Source organism: Anolis carolinensis, chromosome 6 (genome assembly GCF_035594765.1).
Source record: "Anolis carolinensis isolate JA03-04 chromosome 6, rAnoCar3.1.pri, whole genome shotgun sequence".
NCBI classification, from domain to species: domain Eukaryota; kingdom Metazoa; phylum Chordata; class Lepidosauria; order Squamata; family Dactyloidae; genus Anolis; species Anolis carolinensis.
This window is the reverse complement of record NC_085846.1, coordinates 47,088,049-47,105,716: the sequence shown is the minus strand read 5'-3', so window position 1 is coordinate 47,105,716 and position 17,668 is coordinate 47,088,049. Positions and strand designations below refer to the sequence as shown.

Sequence of the window (17,668 nt, the reverse complement as noted above, 5' to 3'; positions counted from 1 at the left end):
TCATACATCTACTGATTTTAGGGAATTTTTAAAAAGTTTTGACCAAAACTTTTTTAAAAAAAAGTCACAACAGCTATCTTAATTAATTTTAATCCAATTTTATCTCGTGTTTATGTTATGTTCTAAGACACTGTATAAGTGTGGTTGTTAGCCGCCTTGAGGCCCGCTTGGGGTAGAGAAAGGTGGGATATAAATAAGGTAAATAAATAATAAATAAATATCTCATTTAATGTTCCAGCTATTGGCACTTCAGGTGCAGAGCAATGAACACTATCATAGTCATGCCTGGTGGACACCATAAAGCCCAGAATGCTGGGAGTTGGTAGTGCAGACCATGGTGATCCAAATAAAGTATCCCATTCCTGATCAGCATTGCCATTTGTGGCCTGTGTAGATTCATCCTGAGAGAGAAGAGATTCTATTGAGAATCTCAGGATCCAAGAAGGCTCATGAGAGGAAATACAGTATGACAGATACCCAGCCCTAAGCCATGACCAGAACTTTGAATTGTGCCCCAGAAACAGACTTTTCCTGCTTAAAAGCTGTAGAAATTAACTAGAAAATAACTGACTTTTTTGTATGAATTTAAAAACAATCGCTGCAGGCTTGAATGTAGTTCTTTTAATCTCTTCAGCATCTAAACAGCAGAGTTATAAAATTTCACTAAATGCAGTTTGTGATTGTCTCATAGAAACTAAAAAAAACTAATTAACAAAAAAACTTTCCAAATATGAAAATGAAGAAATTTTCATGAAGCGCAATATTCTCTAAGATGTAGAACTACACCATTCAAGCTGCTTTAGAATTGCAAGGTGAATGTAACACCAGCAACAGCCTGACATATGAATAAATAATTCATGTACATTCAATGGTTTGTTAAAAATAGACTATTCTTTGTCACACCATCAGATTTGTTCCTTTGAGAGTTTGTTGAACAGCAGTAGTATGCTGAGAGAATAATATTTCAAAGTCGATATGATATACAGTTTTTTTCAATGACATACATTCATGAAACATATTCCAATGTTTGTGTACAAAAACCAAGTCAACCAAAAACAAAAAACAAAACTCCCAATTAATTGGGGCACAATATCAAGGTACTACTGGATTTATTACAGTGAAGCACAATTTTAAAACCATTCAGTAAACATAGCTTAGCTCTTTGTAGATATATAGGGCAAGGAAACATTTAGTCTTCAAGCAAACGGAAAGACGGTTCCAAGCCAGAAATCCATTCTAGTTTTAAACATGCACACACACAAATGCATTTTAAGGAGCAGTGATGGTGCAAAAGTTGCAAATATAGGTATGCAGCTTAGGGACCATATGTCAGTCCACGGTTGACATAAGACTTAACAATAAATTATTGACAGTAAAGTTAAGTGATGTCTTTCAAAGGGAGCTAAGTAAGCCCAAGATGAAATAGGCTGAGGAGTGGAGATGACTCTCCATTATCTTCTGGTAGTTCAAGTTAAAAAATAGTCTATAAACAGTTTGTTCAATGTCAGCAGAATAGTGACAGCTGGAGGTGAGAGATAAGTAGAGTAATATCCCCCAAAAACTGAGTAAAAGAATCAGTTTTGGTTATAGGATTAGGTTTGCAATATCAACATATTTTGAATGAATCCCCGAAGGTGAACAACGGCAACAGGAAATGACTAAATTTCAAGGGCAATCTATATTTGTTCAGAAAAATGATTATGGCAATGGCAATATTTAAAAATAACTTCGTTACTGACGGAAAAACTCAGTATATATTACTAGTTATTTTTCACCAGTTACTTCTCCGCTCTACTTATTAAAGGAATTTGGGAAGCTATGCCACCCAAGTGGAGAATTTGGAGGATGTTCTTATGTGTGCATCTGATCACAGAAATCTAGGGAGCCAGTGATGTAAAGAACGAGCATGCAAGTGTCTAGTCAGTTTTGCTTCAGTGCATCTCAATGGGTTTAAACAATTGTGGAGTTTGTTTCCAAAAGGTACCAAATCCATCAGAACACATTTTACAGAAAGAGAAAAAACATGCTGAAGATTTGCATTACAGTAGAGTCTCACTTATCCAATATAAACGGGCCGGCAGAATGTTGGATAAGCGAATATGTTGGATAATAAGGAGGGATTAAGGAAAAGCCTATTAAACATCAAAATAGGTTATGATTTTACAAATTAAGCACCAAAATATCATGTTATACAACAAATTTGACAGAAAAAGTAGTTCAATACGCAGTAATGTTATGTTGTAATTACTGTATTTACGAATTTAGCACCAAAATATCACAATATATTGAAAACATTGACTACAAAAATGCGTTGGATAATCCAGAATGTTGGATAAGCGAGTGTTGGATAAGTGAGACTCTACTGTATTTTGCTCTAAAATGCAATTTTCCAAGCCCTGTATCAATGTGATTTCATACATTTTGGTAGTTTTAATCTGTGCATAATATTCTACTCCTTGCCATTAATGTGATGCCAACTATAACTCATTTTTCAATTTTGTTGGATTTGGTACCTTTTGGAAACAAACTCCACAATTGAAGAACATTCAAAAACTGCTGTGTTGGAGTTTGCCCCTAAAGACTAAGGTGGAAGTATGTATTTGGTATTAAGATTGTTCTTTTTAAAAATCCAAAAAATTCCTATGAAGGACTGTCTTACAACAGCCATTCAATGGTTATAATATCTTTCTATTTATCTAAGATTTTTTTACCCTGCGTTTCTCCAGAGGCGGACTCAAGGTGGCTTACAACATATAAACATACAATACAAAGTAAAAACATAGTTAAAATCAAATATTTGATATAAAAGATTAATTCGCTCAAGAATCAAACGCAAAAATGCATAATTGTAAGAATTACTGTGGGTCATTGTTTCTAAAATCCTGCTTTTCTTGCATGCAAAAACCAGTTATTTCACTGCAGTTATCTCCTTTCACAGAAGAGCCTTGGTCGTGATTTATCCTATAGTTAGGCCATGTTTTGTAATAACACTAGCTGTGCCCGGCCACGCGTTGCTGTGGCGAAGTATGGTGGTATGGGAAATAAAGTATTGAGGAATTGGTGGTAGTTAAGGTAAAGGGTAAAGGTTTTCCCCTGACATTAAGTTCAGTTGTGTCTGACTTTGGGGGTCTCAATTTCTAAGCCAAAGAGCTGGCATTGTCCGTAGACTCCTCCAAGGTCATGTGGCCGGCATGACTGCATGGAGAGACGTTACCTTCCCGCCAGAGCAGTACCTATTCATGTACTCTCATTTGCATGTTTTTGAACTTTAGGGTTGGCAGAAGCTGCCTAAGTGAGGCCTAACTCTGCCTGTCCCCTGGGCTGAGTGGGTTGCTAGGAGACCAAGTGGGCGGAGCTTAGCCTTCTAACTGGCAGCAATTAGATAAAAACAATTATTCCTCTCCCTTTAATCTGGAGGCGTGGATGACGGGTTGTGTTGTCAAATTTCGAGGTTGGGGGGCCTGTAGTTTTGTTGTTTTGTCGGTCGCTGGGATTCCATCACTCTTTTATATATATAGATAGGTTGTTGAGAAAACATATAAACGAACTCCCGAAAAAGCCAAGTTCTGGAGAAACTATTTTCAAATTGATAGATGTTTCTGTTTACTTGTTTTCCCTCTCTTCTCCTTTCCTTCCTAAAAAGTCTGAAGTGATAAATCTCATCTGATGTCATGTGATTTCTGCTGAATCAGTTCATTTGTTGTATTTCTGCTTACTTATATATACTTCACTAATGCACCAGTAACCTCTAGCTGGCTTAAGCAAGCAACTGTAAAAGGACAGGTGGGAGTAACTTCTCTGCTGATGTATCTCTTGTATGGCTTTGACATGAATGACATATAATTCCTTAAGAAAATAACTTTTGAGGCCTGACCCGAACAGCTTTTAAAATAGAGAACAGGATCAGTAATAATGACATTTGTGCTGTCTTCATTTTTCTTATCCCTGTAAGTATTTTTCAGTTCCCAGCAGAACAGTGTCAACGTGAAGCCAAATTAAGCATTTTAAATCTCTAGTTGCTGAGTTTAGAAAATGCTGGAATGCTGTTGAGATAATTCCACATCCACATAAACCAATGCATTATACAAATCTTGGTGCGCTTTTCAGAGTCAGCCAAAATAGAAAAAACATTAAGCATCCAAGGAATTATTATCCGTGGGTAAGGTTTCACCTGACAAATGCTGCCCCCTGTGCATTATCACACACTGTGGTATTAAATAAATTTTGCTAACTGCAACACAGGAATAAAAAATAGGTTTTTGAATATAGCAAGTTTAAGTGGGCCTTAGAATTTTCTTGATGAGTTTCAATAATCTCACTGAGGCGGGGGGGGTTAAGGAACCCCAGGAAATACCATATATGGGCAGAGATGGCGACAGCTAGCGACCCGGGTGCATAAACTCACAGAAACATGTGACTTCTGGGAAATCATGTGTTTCTGAAGAAATGAAAGCTAAAGAAAAACAAACAGAGCATGCGTACGCAGGCGCTCTGAAAGATTTGTGAGCACGGCACAAAAAGGGTGCAGCCGGCCTGCTAGTCAGCACCGATTGGGCAGCGTCACAACTCTAAGCCAATGAATTTGCTTGTGGGCGGGCATAACCCGAACCCTGTAGTGTGTATAAATGTTCACTCAGCATGCCACTGGGCGGTTCCCCTGGAGAAGCACTTACTTTGTGCTAGGGGGACCCCTAGTGGCCATTAGCGAAATAAAACTGCTTTCTGGGAAATTCCTTCAGTTGTCCGTCTTCAAATTCCTCCACTGCGCCAACAAGAACCGTAGCACGAAGGTTCCGCTACATCACTCTGGAATACCAATCAAATTTTCTGGGAAGACTTAGTCAAACATTATTCATCACTTTCCTCTTTTTCAAAAAATAAAAACTGCTATGCAATACTTAATCATTTTGCAGGATTGACAGTTTTTAGGCTGCTTGTGGCTGGGTGCCTCTTAATAATTCTGCAATGCAGTTCTGCAATAAAACATTGGAAATGAAATTGCGTACAATATTCCTTGTTAACCAGGTTCAAAATATCGTTGATTCTGCCAATCATGACAAACTATGGATATCTCTTAAAGAAATGAGTGTAGCACAACATTTGATATCCAAATCTAATGCATAACTTATACTCAGAACAAAAGGCTGCAATTAGGACAGAATATGGAGAAACAGAGTGGTTTCCAATTGGCATAGGGGTCATGCAAGGCTTGTATCTTCATTGTGTATGCTGAATGCATTGTATCATACACAAAACTGGATTAGACTCTAAGGAAGCAGGTGTGAAAACTGGAGGAAGGAAACTCAACAACACAAACTTGGAAAAACTACTGAAGAAAGTCAAGGAAGAAAGTACAAAGGCAGGTTTATCATTAAACATTAAGAAAACAAAAATAATGTCCACAGATGATTTTGCTGTTGTTATATGATTCAAGTTATTTCCAAACAAGGGCAACCATAAGGCAAACATATCATGGAGTTCATTTCTTCAGATGTGTTTTTTGTCAGAAATATTAAAAATTAACTGCTTATTTTTCATTACAAAAGTGTAGGCCGAAGCCTGTTAGAGTTAGTGGGCCAAAGCTAGTGTCGCCCTGAAGAGAGTGAGTAGGCCGAAGCCTGTTAGTGTTAGTTTGCCTCAGTGAGGGAACTCCTCCGTCAGTGTCAGGAGGCTTCTCTGTGAGGTAGGTCTCACAGTATGAGGAAGGCCTGATATGGGAAGGCCATGTATGAGAGAAGCCTCCAGTATAAAGGCTGCTGTGAGTAAAGCTACTATGTATGTGCTTATTTGTCTTATGGAAACCTTGTTATTGTGTAATAGTGTAACTATATTATTTTACTAAAAAGAAAAGCCTACTATAGAAGATATAACATTGGTCTGTGTGTTTTATTCTTTTTGTTGCTTTGGGCTGCTGGTGCTGGGCGCACTGCTGCTGCTGCTGTTGGGTTGCTCTGCTTACGTTCATGAGGACAGTCTTTTGTTATTAAGGTCACTCACCCAACAAAGGTTATGGTCTCAGTGCAGCCCAGTCTAGACCAGTACAGACCAGTAGAGACCATATTGAGGTTGGAGACACATAGCGATGGCATTTCAAGCAAGTGGATTGTCTTTTGAAAGATCGAATGCCAGCAATTATGCCACATGGTCATTTAAAATAAAAAAAATTCTGTTAAGAGACCATTTGTGGCAAGTAGTGGAGAATCCCCCAGATAAAGAAGAAGAAGATGACGATGACAAATTGAGGGCAGATCAGCGTTCAAAGGTGTCTATCATATTGGCTTTAAAGGACAGTCAACTGCCATATCTAAGGAATGCCCAAACAGCTGCTGAGTGTTGGTAAAGCCTAAAGGAAATTTACCTCGGCCAATCAACAGGCATGAAAGTTTTGCTGACAGGAAGTTATGCAATTTAAAACTTTAGAAGGGGGAAAGTGTTACAAACCACCTGCAACAGATAAGGACTTTGTTCATGGACTTGGAAGAAAGGGACGTACGCTACACTGAAGAAAACAAAGCTTAGTAATAATATTAATTAAACATTATTTATTACATGTAATATTACTAATAATATTACAGTGTAATGATATAGTACAATATAGTAATTTAATGCTTATATTGTGCTATGCTAATAATATATTGTATGTACATTTGATTTGTAAGCCGCTCTGAGTCCCCTTCAGGGTGAGAAGAGCGGGATATAAATGTAGTAAATAAATACATAAATTAAAAAAAACGGGAGCTCACCCCACTCCCCAGATTCGAACTGCCAGCCTTTTGGTCAGCAAGTTTAGCAGCCCATCTCTCTCTATTTCCTTCTTTACGCCACAGTATATGATAGACTACAAGTGTCAATAAATCCTCCTGGAACCCTTAACTATGCAAGTCCCCTGGGATGCCCCTGACATAATCGTGAGTCTCCATTCTGACATGGTACAGAATGAACGTTTTTTTGTCTTTCTGCAGCACCTTCAACTCAGATCCCCAATAAATGTAAACAATATTGTTCTGGTTGTGATTATCTATTTTTTATCCCCCCGCCCACTCCGTTTTCCAGAATGATGGATGTCATTATGGTGTGCATACTGAAAACTACAACTGGTGACAAATTAAACATTTTCATCTACTAACTTCAAGGGTGGAAAGGCGATAAATAAAAATACCCCAAATCACCCAACTGTGAGAATCAGGGTAGGATGGAATATGAGTCACAAGTACAGCAACCTTTGGAGGAGGTAAGACATTTTGTCAAGGGCAGATTGCTTTTGAACAAAAAACATACATGTGTGCAAGTAATTCTGAAGACCTTATGTAGCTGGAAACTGCTGAATTCTAAAACATCTTCAAGGCCTTCAATGGGGAATTACTCTGCCTAATGCACTTAAAAAAAACTGGCTGGATAAGACTTTTTGTAAATATAGATTTATTCAGTACATGTTCTGACATATTTCACCAACTACACAATATAGGGAGACATTTTTATATTTAAATATAGAAATAAGGATGATGTTCCAAAATATCCCCTTAGTTACACAGTGTGTATAAATGGCTTCTTGGCTGGAGGAAAATCCCAAAGAAATAGGAAGATTAAAGAGAGCAATTCAAGTATGTAATGGAGTGCAGAGGTTTTCCCCAGCACCATGGGTTCTGGCAGCTATACGGCTTTTCAATGGATTTAAGATATTACCTCGACCTTACTAACATCACATTCACATCACTGACTATGGGAGACCAAACACAATTGTTTTTTTCTGGCAGTTGCCAGTTTGATGGCGAGGTACCATCAGTTTGATGGTGAGTTATCATTAAACAATGCCCACAACCCCCATGGACAAATAATGACTAGCAATCCCTTATATATTAGCATATCAGAAAAAATTGCAAGCACATACCAAAAAAAAAATCACATCCTTGAACATTTAACTCTTAAAGCACCATATTCATAAACAAAAGATCTGGTTACGATTTCCTTATAAGCCTTGTGCATTAAAATTAGGCCTTCCCTTCTTAAATTTCAGTGTTGTGGTGGGAAAAAATGTAAGAAAGAAAACCAGCCACTTACCGGTCCCCTCATCCACTTCTTCAGATCATTCTTCAGTGATCAGCATTGTGCTGAATGTTACTGCAGTGTTCCTTGCTGTAGAAAAGGAAGATAATTTGCTTCAAAAACCGTTTATGGACTTGGAAAAACTATTATCCCAAAGGGAAATGTACTGGATCTTTAAGCTTAAAACCTTTTTCCCCCAGGGACTTAATGAATCACTCAATTTTAGCTGTTTCCTTTGAGTTATCAAGTACTCTTTATAAACCTTTGAATGAACCTTCAGAATCACTCGCAGTTGAAATAACCACAAGCAGAGTCATTTCTTGTAAGCAATTAGGCACTATGTAAGTATATAACAGTTATATGAGTTACCTTTACTTCTGTTAATACTGCTGGTAAAATACTTGTTACTCTATGTTTTGTTTTAGATATAAGCTCACTGTTGCTGACTATACCAACTCCTGAAGAAGGGGATTTTTCCCCCGAAACCCTATACCCGGGAACCCCTGTAGACTTTACTTGGGACTTTATTTGGACATTACTTGCGAAGACTTTCTTGAGAGCAGTGCTCCATCATTATTTTCTTCATTCTGTATACAGCAACATGACCAACCGCCTGTTTACTTTGTTTGGAAGATATTTTCATTGATTATGTATCCCTGAAGCCTATATACATTGGAACCAATATCAGACTTAGATAACTTTTCTGTTAGAGCTGTTGCTTCTTTTCATTTTGTCTGGTACTACTGAATTGAGCTTTGTACTGGGAATTTTAATAATACTATATGCTATTTGGATATTATATTTTCTTTGTACATAGACCATCTTGTGTTTGTGTATCTACTCCTTTCCCCCCACCTCCACATAATAGTAACAGTAGTAGTAGTAGTAATGATAATGATAATGATAATAATAATAATTTTATTTCTTATCCACCTCTCCTTGTGGCTTGAGGAGGGCTACAGAATAATGAAAACACATAAACCTTGTAAAAATACTACAATACACATATTAAAATGTATTTCTATAAACAATGGCTTCAAGATACCAGAATTTCCACTTCAGCCTCACCCCTGGATTTAGAACAGAGATCAGCCTATTCTTTAATCAAGGAGTCTTCTCCTTCTCAGCCCTGATATCTACCAGCAAACATTGTTTCCCTTGAAACAACCACTTCCTATGTTAATGAGTTCCCGTGGTCAGAAAGGGGTGGGGCGGATAGAGAAGCAGGCTCAAAAATTCCACCAATGAAGAGCCTTATTACGTATCCCACCACACACTTTACACCAGCAAGACTGTGGGTCATAATATGTATCAATCAGAGTGATGCCTATTAGTTCAACAATTAATGTATTGTGGATCAACAAAACTATGGATTGTATCTTGGACCAATCGCAGCAATGTCTATTATTTCAAATGTCTGCCCATGCCTGTAACTGTGAATTATGTCAGATTTAGTATTTCTTCCCCTGACATCCTACTTTGGCCAATGAAGGCTGGAAGGTTGACAGTACAAGCCATGGTGGGGTGAGCTCCTGCCATCAGCCCTAGCTTTTGCTTCCCTAGCAGTTCGAAAACAGCAAAGAGTAGATAAAGAGATCGCTTTGGCAGGGAGGTAAAAGGCGTCCCTGAAAAACATGCTGGTAATTCAATCAGGAAGGTGTCCATGGCTCCTTGGCATGGAAAAATGAAACAATAGCACCTCCCCATGGCTGAGTCGAGCACAGCCTCCAGATGCCAGAGATGGAAAAATGAGGGAAACCTTGCCTCCGTTTATGTACTGTCTGTCTTTGTCAATTGTATAACGGCACTGAATATTTGCCATATATGTACCCGTAATCCACTCTGAGTCTCCTTGGGGAGATATAAATAAATAAAGATTGTTGTTATTGTTGTTATTATTATTGTTGTTGTTAAGCAATAAACAATTTCTGACCTTGCCCCTGATCTCTGTATGTCTGCATTGAAACTGATTGTAACAAGCATGCCAGAATTGAACCTCCAAAATTTGGACAACACTTGTTCTTTTTCTTAATTCACTTCAACTTGCCTGTATCTGTCTTTAAACGAGGCATCCAAAACTGGATGCAGTACTCTATATGGGGCATGATCAATGAAGAATATAGTGGAACTATACAGACGCTATAATGCAAATCGAAGCTGGCTGGAGAGCTAGGTGTCCACAAAACCTACCCCTCAATGTGCGCTTCAGCCTGCATCATACCAGAAACAGTGTGTTCCAAAACCAACATGAAGTACAGAATAAGCCAGATACTGCATTGCAGGGTTCAAAAACAGGATTGGAAAAAGGGGAGGGCTTGTCAGGATATTCCTAGTGCTGAAACATTCTAAAATCACTGAAACACAGCTGGCTGGAAGGTAAACAATGACTCCCTTGGGAAAGAAAACCACATAATTCCCATGGGAATTCTCACTTTCCACCCCTTTGTTCTCATTTCCTGTGCTCTGTCATGGTTCAGTGCTGACCTCAAATGGACATGGATATGCACATCAGCACAACTCAGTAGACTGGTTAAGAAAAAAATGTGGATCCTGCAGTTCTTGGGTTTGGTTCCTATCTGTAATCAGCACATATTATGTCCACTGTCCCAGCCTTGATCCAATTCCTGGAGTATTTGCGTAGGTGCTGTGCAGTGAAACATCAGATCTCTTACAAGATACTGATCCTGACATTTAAAGCTCAAAATGGCCAAGGACCATTATATCTTAGGGACCGCCTCATTCCTTTCTTCCATCAGTGGTCACCTCGATCCTCCCAGGAAAATCTCCTATACGTACCGGGCCCTAGGGAGGTACACCTGGAAGCTACAAGGCGTAGTAGAGCCTTTTCGATCTATGCTCCAATTCTGTGGAACTCATTGCCTCCATATCTTAGAGCAATGTCGGAGTTGCGACCTTTTGGAAAAGCGCTCAAGACTTGGCTGTTTGGTTGTGCATTTAAGTAAATCAGATCTAATTTGCCAAATAGTCACTGTTGAATGTTTTTATGTTGAATGTTTTTATGTTGAATGTTTTTATGATGAATGTTTTTTATATTGTGGAATGATATTTTAAATTGTAAGTCGCTCGGAGCACTCTGGTGGACAGCGACTAATTAAGAAATAAAGTGAAGTGAAGTGAAACTAGATTATAGTATCAGTATAGAACCACCCTATAACTTCCCTTTATTTTAAAACCATGGTTCTAATAGTGCAGGTTAAAATATCACTTCAGTACACTTGCTAGTCATATTCAATTTACAACCAACAATAATTCCAAATCCGTTTTGACATATACTACTGCCAGGCTTTGTATCCTCTCATCTTATATAGATGGGGTTAGACTCCCCATGAAGACAAAGCTTTGCAGTTTGGGTATATGCCTGGACTCAACATTCAACCTGGAGGCACAGACTTCTGCAATGGACAGGAGTGTCTTTGCACATTTAAAACTTGAATGCCAACTACAGGTAGTCCCCAAGTTACAGACATCTGACTTACAAATGACTCATAGTTAAGAAAAGAGGTGAGACAACAGGAGGTGAGAGAAATCTATCCCCAGGAAGGGAAATACACTCCTGAAAGAGTTATCACGGGGAAAAGATGTCTTCACTGAAGTTTTATCACCAATCCACAACAAGCCAGTTTTTTTCCAAAATCCAATTATCATAGGGACAGAAAGTGAGGTGAAATCTTTTGAACAGGGTCAAAGGAAGCAAAATTGGTGGGGACATGAGAGAGGGACTTCTTGTTGGCTGTCTCTAGGCTCTGGAATTCCCTTCCCAGGATGGTCTCCTCCCTATTGTCCTTCCAATGGCAGGCTAAAACCTTTTTATTCAGACAGGTTTTTAAAGAAGAAAGATTTAAAGAACAAGCAGGACTATAGTGTTTTCATTACTTTAACACTTTTAGGTGTGTTATGGGATTTTAATTGACTCCTAAATTTAGTTCTATCTTAATTTTATATGCTATAGATGTTAAATTTCATTGGTTTTTAATGCTGTAAGCCACTTTGGGTCTCAGTCAAGAAAGAAAAGTGAGGTATAAACAAATATTCGATTTCATATATCAAATGTTCCCCCATAAGTGTTTTTTCCTAATTTGAATACTAGTCCTTCCTCATTCTGTCTTATGAAGTAACTTAAACTCCTTTCCCAGTGGAGAATCCTTTTCAGCTCGCATGATGAACTGACTTCTCCTTTTCCAGGTCACAGCTCTTTCAAGCAACTCAGAACACTGTAGAGTCAGATGATTGACTGGCTCCATGAAATCAAATCCTGATGCTTCTGGTTGATGTCACTTCACCTGCTGAGTTCCAGGCTCGGGTCTGTGTTATTTGTATTGTGGCAGAATCCCCTCTTTCTCCATCACCTCCTTTTATATTTTTAAAATTTTTATTTATGATTTTAAGATTTACATTGAAAGTGGGGGAACAATTGTGTCAGACAGAAAGGTTTCTCTAGTTTCTCTTCGTATAAATCTTTCACCTTTTTCATCACTTTTTATAAGAGGAAGAAAGATCTGATGAACCAAGGAAACACATAATAACAGCTGCTGTGCCACAAACACCACAAAAACCTACCCATTTCCATTTCTGCTATACTATCGGAATGTTATTGGGATTTCCCAGAAGTGAAAAGCTCATGGAATTGCTTTTCCACATTAAAAGTAACTGCTGGGCAGTTTATAGTCCAATTAGTTCAGTGTTGTGACAAGAATTCAGAGTGCTTTGTTGCTGCACTACCTGTTCCTCTAAAAAGCGAAAAGCACCAGAGGTACAAGGATAGTCCAAAAGCAAAGCAGAGGGGGAAGTGCCGTCAGTGTGGATGATGAAGCAGCTGCTCCCCCCTGTGGCCAGAATCGAACATCCCCTCAGAAGAAGGTTAACTTGCCTCTGCGTGTGTCTCTCAGTCTCTGTTTGATGTGTTTATGGGCACTGAATGTTTGCCCTATGTGTGTTATAATGTGATCCGCCCTGAGTCCCCTTCGGGGTGAGAAGGGCGGAATATAAATACTGTAAATAAATAAATAAATAAATAAATAAATAAATAAATAAATCAAAGGCTTTAAATATACCCAGTGCTAGAATCCCCACTTTGTTTTTTTCCCCTTCTATTGTTTGTATTTTATTTATTACACTTCCTATCAGGTTGGACATTTGTCTCCCTTTAACAAACCCACATTGATCTTGTTTTATATATTTATACATAAAGTTGCTCATTCTGTTGGTAATAATCGCTGTTAAAATTTTTGCATCTTGATTAATTAATGATATTGGTCTGTAAGAACCAGGGTCTGTCAAGTCTTTTTTTGGTTTGGGTAATAGTATTGTTAATGATTGTTTCCATGATCCTGGTATTCGTTCTCCATCCATTATTGCATTGAATAATTCTAATAATTTTGGAGTTATCATTGCCCCAAATGTTTTATAATATTCTGGGCCCAGCCCATCAGGTCCAGGCGCTTTCCCAATTTTTAATTTCCTAATTACTTTTTCTATTTCTTCTTTCTTAATGGGTGCTTCTAATAACTCTCTATCTGTTTCTTCTATTTTTACTGTCCAATTTGTTTCCACATATTTGTGAATTTTATCCTTTGAGCATTTCCCAGCCTGATAGAGTTCTTTATAAAATTCTTCAAATATCTTTAATTTGTCTTTCATTGACCTACAAATGTTTCCAGATTTATCTCTCACTGCGTTTATCTCATTTTTCATTTAGACTAACATTAAGAGAATCATGGGAGGAGGAATTAGGAACAAAGATAACGGAAAAAGAATGGGAGGAGATATGGAAAACAAGACAATTAAAAAACATGTCAATTAGAATAAAAGAAAATTATTACAAACTAATTTGGAAGTGGTATTTAACACCAAGAAGGTTAAATATTATGAATAAGAATAATAATGAAAAATGCTGGCGAGGGTGCCAGGAAATTGGAACCTACATGCATATGTGGTGGGATTGTAAACATGTAAAAGGTTTTTGGGAATTGGTCATAAGGGAAATAGAAAATATTATGAATATAAAAATTAGAAGGAATCCAGTGGAAATATTACTTTTAATTAAAAAAGAGGATGAGAAAGATAAGAGGGAATTTTTTTAATAGACATGCTATTAACAGCAGCTAGATTACTAATTGCAAAATACTGGAAAGGAGAAATGAAAATACAAATTAATGAATGGTATAAAGAAGTTTGGCGAATGGCACTGAATGACAAGCTAACATCAAATTTAAAAGTAAAGAAGGGATTATGGAAAAAAATGATTTTGAAAGTATTTGGAGAAAATTTCTAGAAAAATTATTGGAAAAAGAAGATGGGAATTTACCTCCAAATGAAGAATTGAACTTTTGGTGGGACTACAGAAGAAGAGATGACTCTGGGGAAGGGGAGCACAGGGGTGAATGTAAATAAAGGAGGGGGAAATGTATAGAATATGTTTATATAATTGTAACTTTTTCTCAATAATAACAATAAAAATATTTTTTTAAAAGATGTTATGCCATTGTAACTGTTTTAAGTGAATGATACGAATTTGTGTTTTTTGTTTATAGACTGTTTAATCTGTGATGACAATTTAAAAAAAAAAAAACCACTCCAAAGCATTTGAGTCTTTGGCCAAACCAGCTGTGACTGCATCTTTGAAAGTTTGGCAGATTGAGCTCTGCAGCCCAACGCAGCAGTAGAAGTAGCTGTGAAGTGAAGTTTTGAGCCATCATTGCTCTCTCATTCATTTTTAATTTTATTTCTTGAATGCTGAATGCATGGGTGAGAGTGAGGGAGTTGAGCAGCAGAGCAGAAGACTTATGAAGTGGAAGAAGTAGAGGGCAGAGCCACAAAATCCAATGTGATACTTCTTTTCTTATTTTTTTAAAGTTCACCCTAAGTATTTCCCTACTTTTCTCCACAGTGTAGGAACAATTCTGCCCTTTTATTCCCCCCCCCCCCCCCCCCGGATTTCTTCCACTGTTTAAACTTCTGTTTCTATCCATGTTTCTGTGTTCCTTTTTTTAAACTGGAATCCCAGGGAACTTGAACAGCTGTGGATGTATGAAGAAACAATTTCAGGTTCTGTAATAGCTGGATGTCTATAAATATTGAACTGTCTTTTTGGAGAAAAGTGGACTTTTTGGTTTCTTTTGTGATTAGATTTAGGCTCTATGATGGAGTGGTTGGTGGGATATAAGACTCAAGAAGATGAAAGCAGGTTCTTTTTCAAATATGAATCTGTCTAATTAGATCTTCTTTTAGCCTAGTTTTACAGTCTAACAAGATTATTTTGAATTGTGATTCTGTCTCCGGTCTTTTCAAACCTCCTTCTAACAGCTTTTTAAATGGGTAGTTTTTATAAGCATCTCCACTACTCCTTTGTCAAATTATGTAGAAATTTTTGAAACATATAGTGCTTAGGAATGAACTCTACAACACCCTGTAGGTTGACAAATAACAAGCTGCAAGGATTCATTGAGAATTTGCTGTGAACAACAGTAATATTGTAAGTAAGAGTAATATTGTCTAGCCCAATACATCTTAAACCATGGGTTCCAACCCAAAAATGAGGTCCTCTTAGCTCAATGTTGGAGTCATGAAAAATTTGACAACAGTAAAAGGTTTCTGAATATCACCCATTTACACAAATCTGTTAGCAACAACATGTAGTGTTCACAGTGGACTCTGCAGAAAATGCTTCAGCTGTACTCTACAAAAAAGAAAATCAGCCTATTTAGCAAGACTTGCTAATGCTGATTTAGTATCAATAAATGTTTGACTTTATAACTATGTTATATACTTATATATCTGGGGTCACATTAAAATTTATCAGGCAGAAAGGGGTCTCTTGAATAGAAACACATATATAGAGAGTATTATTTTCATTCTAAGCCCTCACATCTGGAGTGGATAAGGGGAAATGGTTCTGATATCAGATCATTCACAATGAAAAAAGACAAGCAGAAAAATTGTTTTTCTACCTTTGTGTTCTTTTCAAGTTCATTCTCCATAGATTTCTTCCATAAGCAACAACAGGTAGTAGGAATGTGCTGTTTCTTGGGAAACAAACTATTACCTTACATAGGTAAAGGTAAAGGATTCCCCTGACGTTAAGTCCAGTCGTGACCGACTCTGGGGGTTGGTGCTCATCTCCATTTCTAGCCCGAAGAGCCGGCGTTGTCCATAGACATTTCCAAAGTCATGTGGCCGGCATGACTGCATGGAGCGCCTTTACCTTTCTGCTGGAGCGGTACCTATTGATCTACTCACATTTGCATGTTTTCGAACTGTTAGGTTGGCAGGAGCTGGGGCTAACAGCAGGCGCTCATTCCGCTCCCGGGATTTGAACCTGGGACCTTTTGGTCCACAAGTTCAGTAGCTCGGCACTTTAACACACTGTGCCACCAGGGGCCCCATTACCTTACATATAATATCAAATATATTTGTCACTGTGTATTAGAACATTGCCCTATTAAAATACTGGCTTTACTTTAAATACTTTATTTATAGACCACCCTCTCTCTCCGAGGGAGCTCAGAGCGGTTCTTTACCTTATAAACTCTACCAGTGGTACCTCAAAGGACTTTGCCAGTTTTCCCAGAACGTTTTACTCTACTCAGGAGTCTATACCAGGGGTCCCCAAACTTTTTAAAGAGGGGGCCAGTTCACGGTCCCTCAGATCGTTGGAGGGCCGGACTATAGTTGAAAAAAACAAACAAACTATAAACAAATTCCTATGCACACCTCACATCTCTTATTTTGAAGTTTAAAAAACCCAAACGGGAACAAATACAGCCTTAATGTTAATAACAATCATAATCATAATAAAAATAATAAAGAAGGTTAGAAGAGACCCCTTGGGCCATTTAGTCCAACCCCCTTCTACCTTTGTGCACCAAAAGCACAAGCAAAGCACCCCTGACAGATGGCCACCCAGCCTCAATGTTGTTAATAATAATAATAATAATAATAATAATAATAATAATAATAATAATAATAATAATACATCACACAGCCCTAAACGCTTGGGAACTTGTGATTTTATGATACAAAATCCAGCATATATATCTTGTTTGCTTGTTTGCATATAAACTGTGTCTTTGTGTCAATAATAATAATAATAATAATAATATTAATAAAGAGGATTGGAAGAGACCCCTTGCGCCATTTAGTCCAGCCCCTTTCTGCCTTTTTGCACCAAAAGCACTAGCAAAGCACCCCCCTTGATAATTAATTATTAATTAAATACTAACTCAAATACGATTATAAACAAGAAAAACTCTGGAAGGCACGCACTGGGGGAGGGAGGGGCTGGGGGCCGGATAAATGGCTTCAATGGGCCGCATGTGGCCCCCGGGCCTTAGTTTGGGGACCCCTGGTCTATACGATATCGAATTTTCCTACTTGCACCTGCCTCCCTTGAGGCATGATACACCAAAGTTAAGACTGAGTGGCAGAGATGGATTGTTTTGTTGAGAATTAATTTGATTGGATGAGAGAGGCAGGTATCTTGTTTGAATCATCATATATTTCTTAATATACATTGTCTTGGTTGTACTTTTTTATATGAAAACTTGTTTTGACACAATTATATTTTACTTGTATTTTTGTGTAGACAGGAAAACTGATTGATTTGAGC

The 17,668-nt window shown here is 37.8% G+C and overlaps 1 protein-coding gene and 1 long non-coding RNA gene across 12 annotated transcripts in view; one reads left to right on the top strand and one right to left on the bottom strand.

Annotated features, from left to right (window-relative positions):
- The window catches only part of LOC100552334 (poly(rC)-binding protein 3), a 240,269-nt gene that overhangs the window by 154,085 nt on the left and 68,516 nt on the right, over positions 1–17,668 (bottom strand). For all 11 annotated transcript variants that reach the window (XM_016994479.2, XM_062957908.1, XM_062957909.1 and 8 more), the window contains one exon: positions 8,059–8,133. The gene's annotated coding sequence lies outside the window, so the exon portion shown is untranslated. The remainder of the gene's footprint in view (positions 1–8,058; positions 8,134–17,668) is intronic.
- Positions 5,510–9,980, top strand: LOC134292567 (uncharacterized). Its single transcript, XR_009999808.1, has 3 exons — positions 5,510–5,758; positions 7,054–7,231; positions 8,469–9,980. It is a non-coding gene; the product is annotated as an uncharacterized LOC134292567 (long non-coding RNA).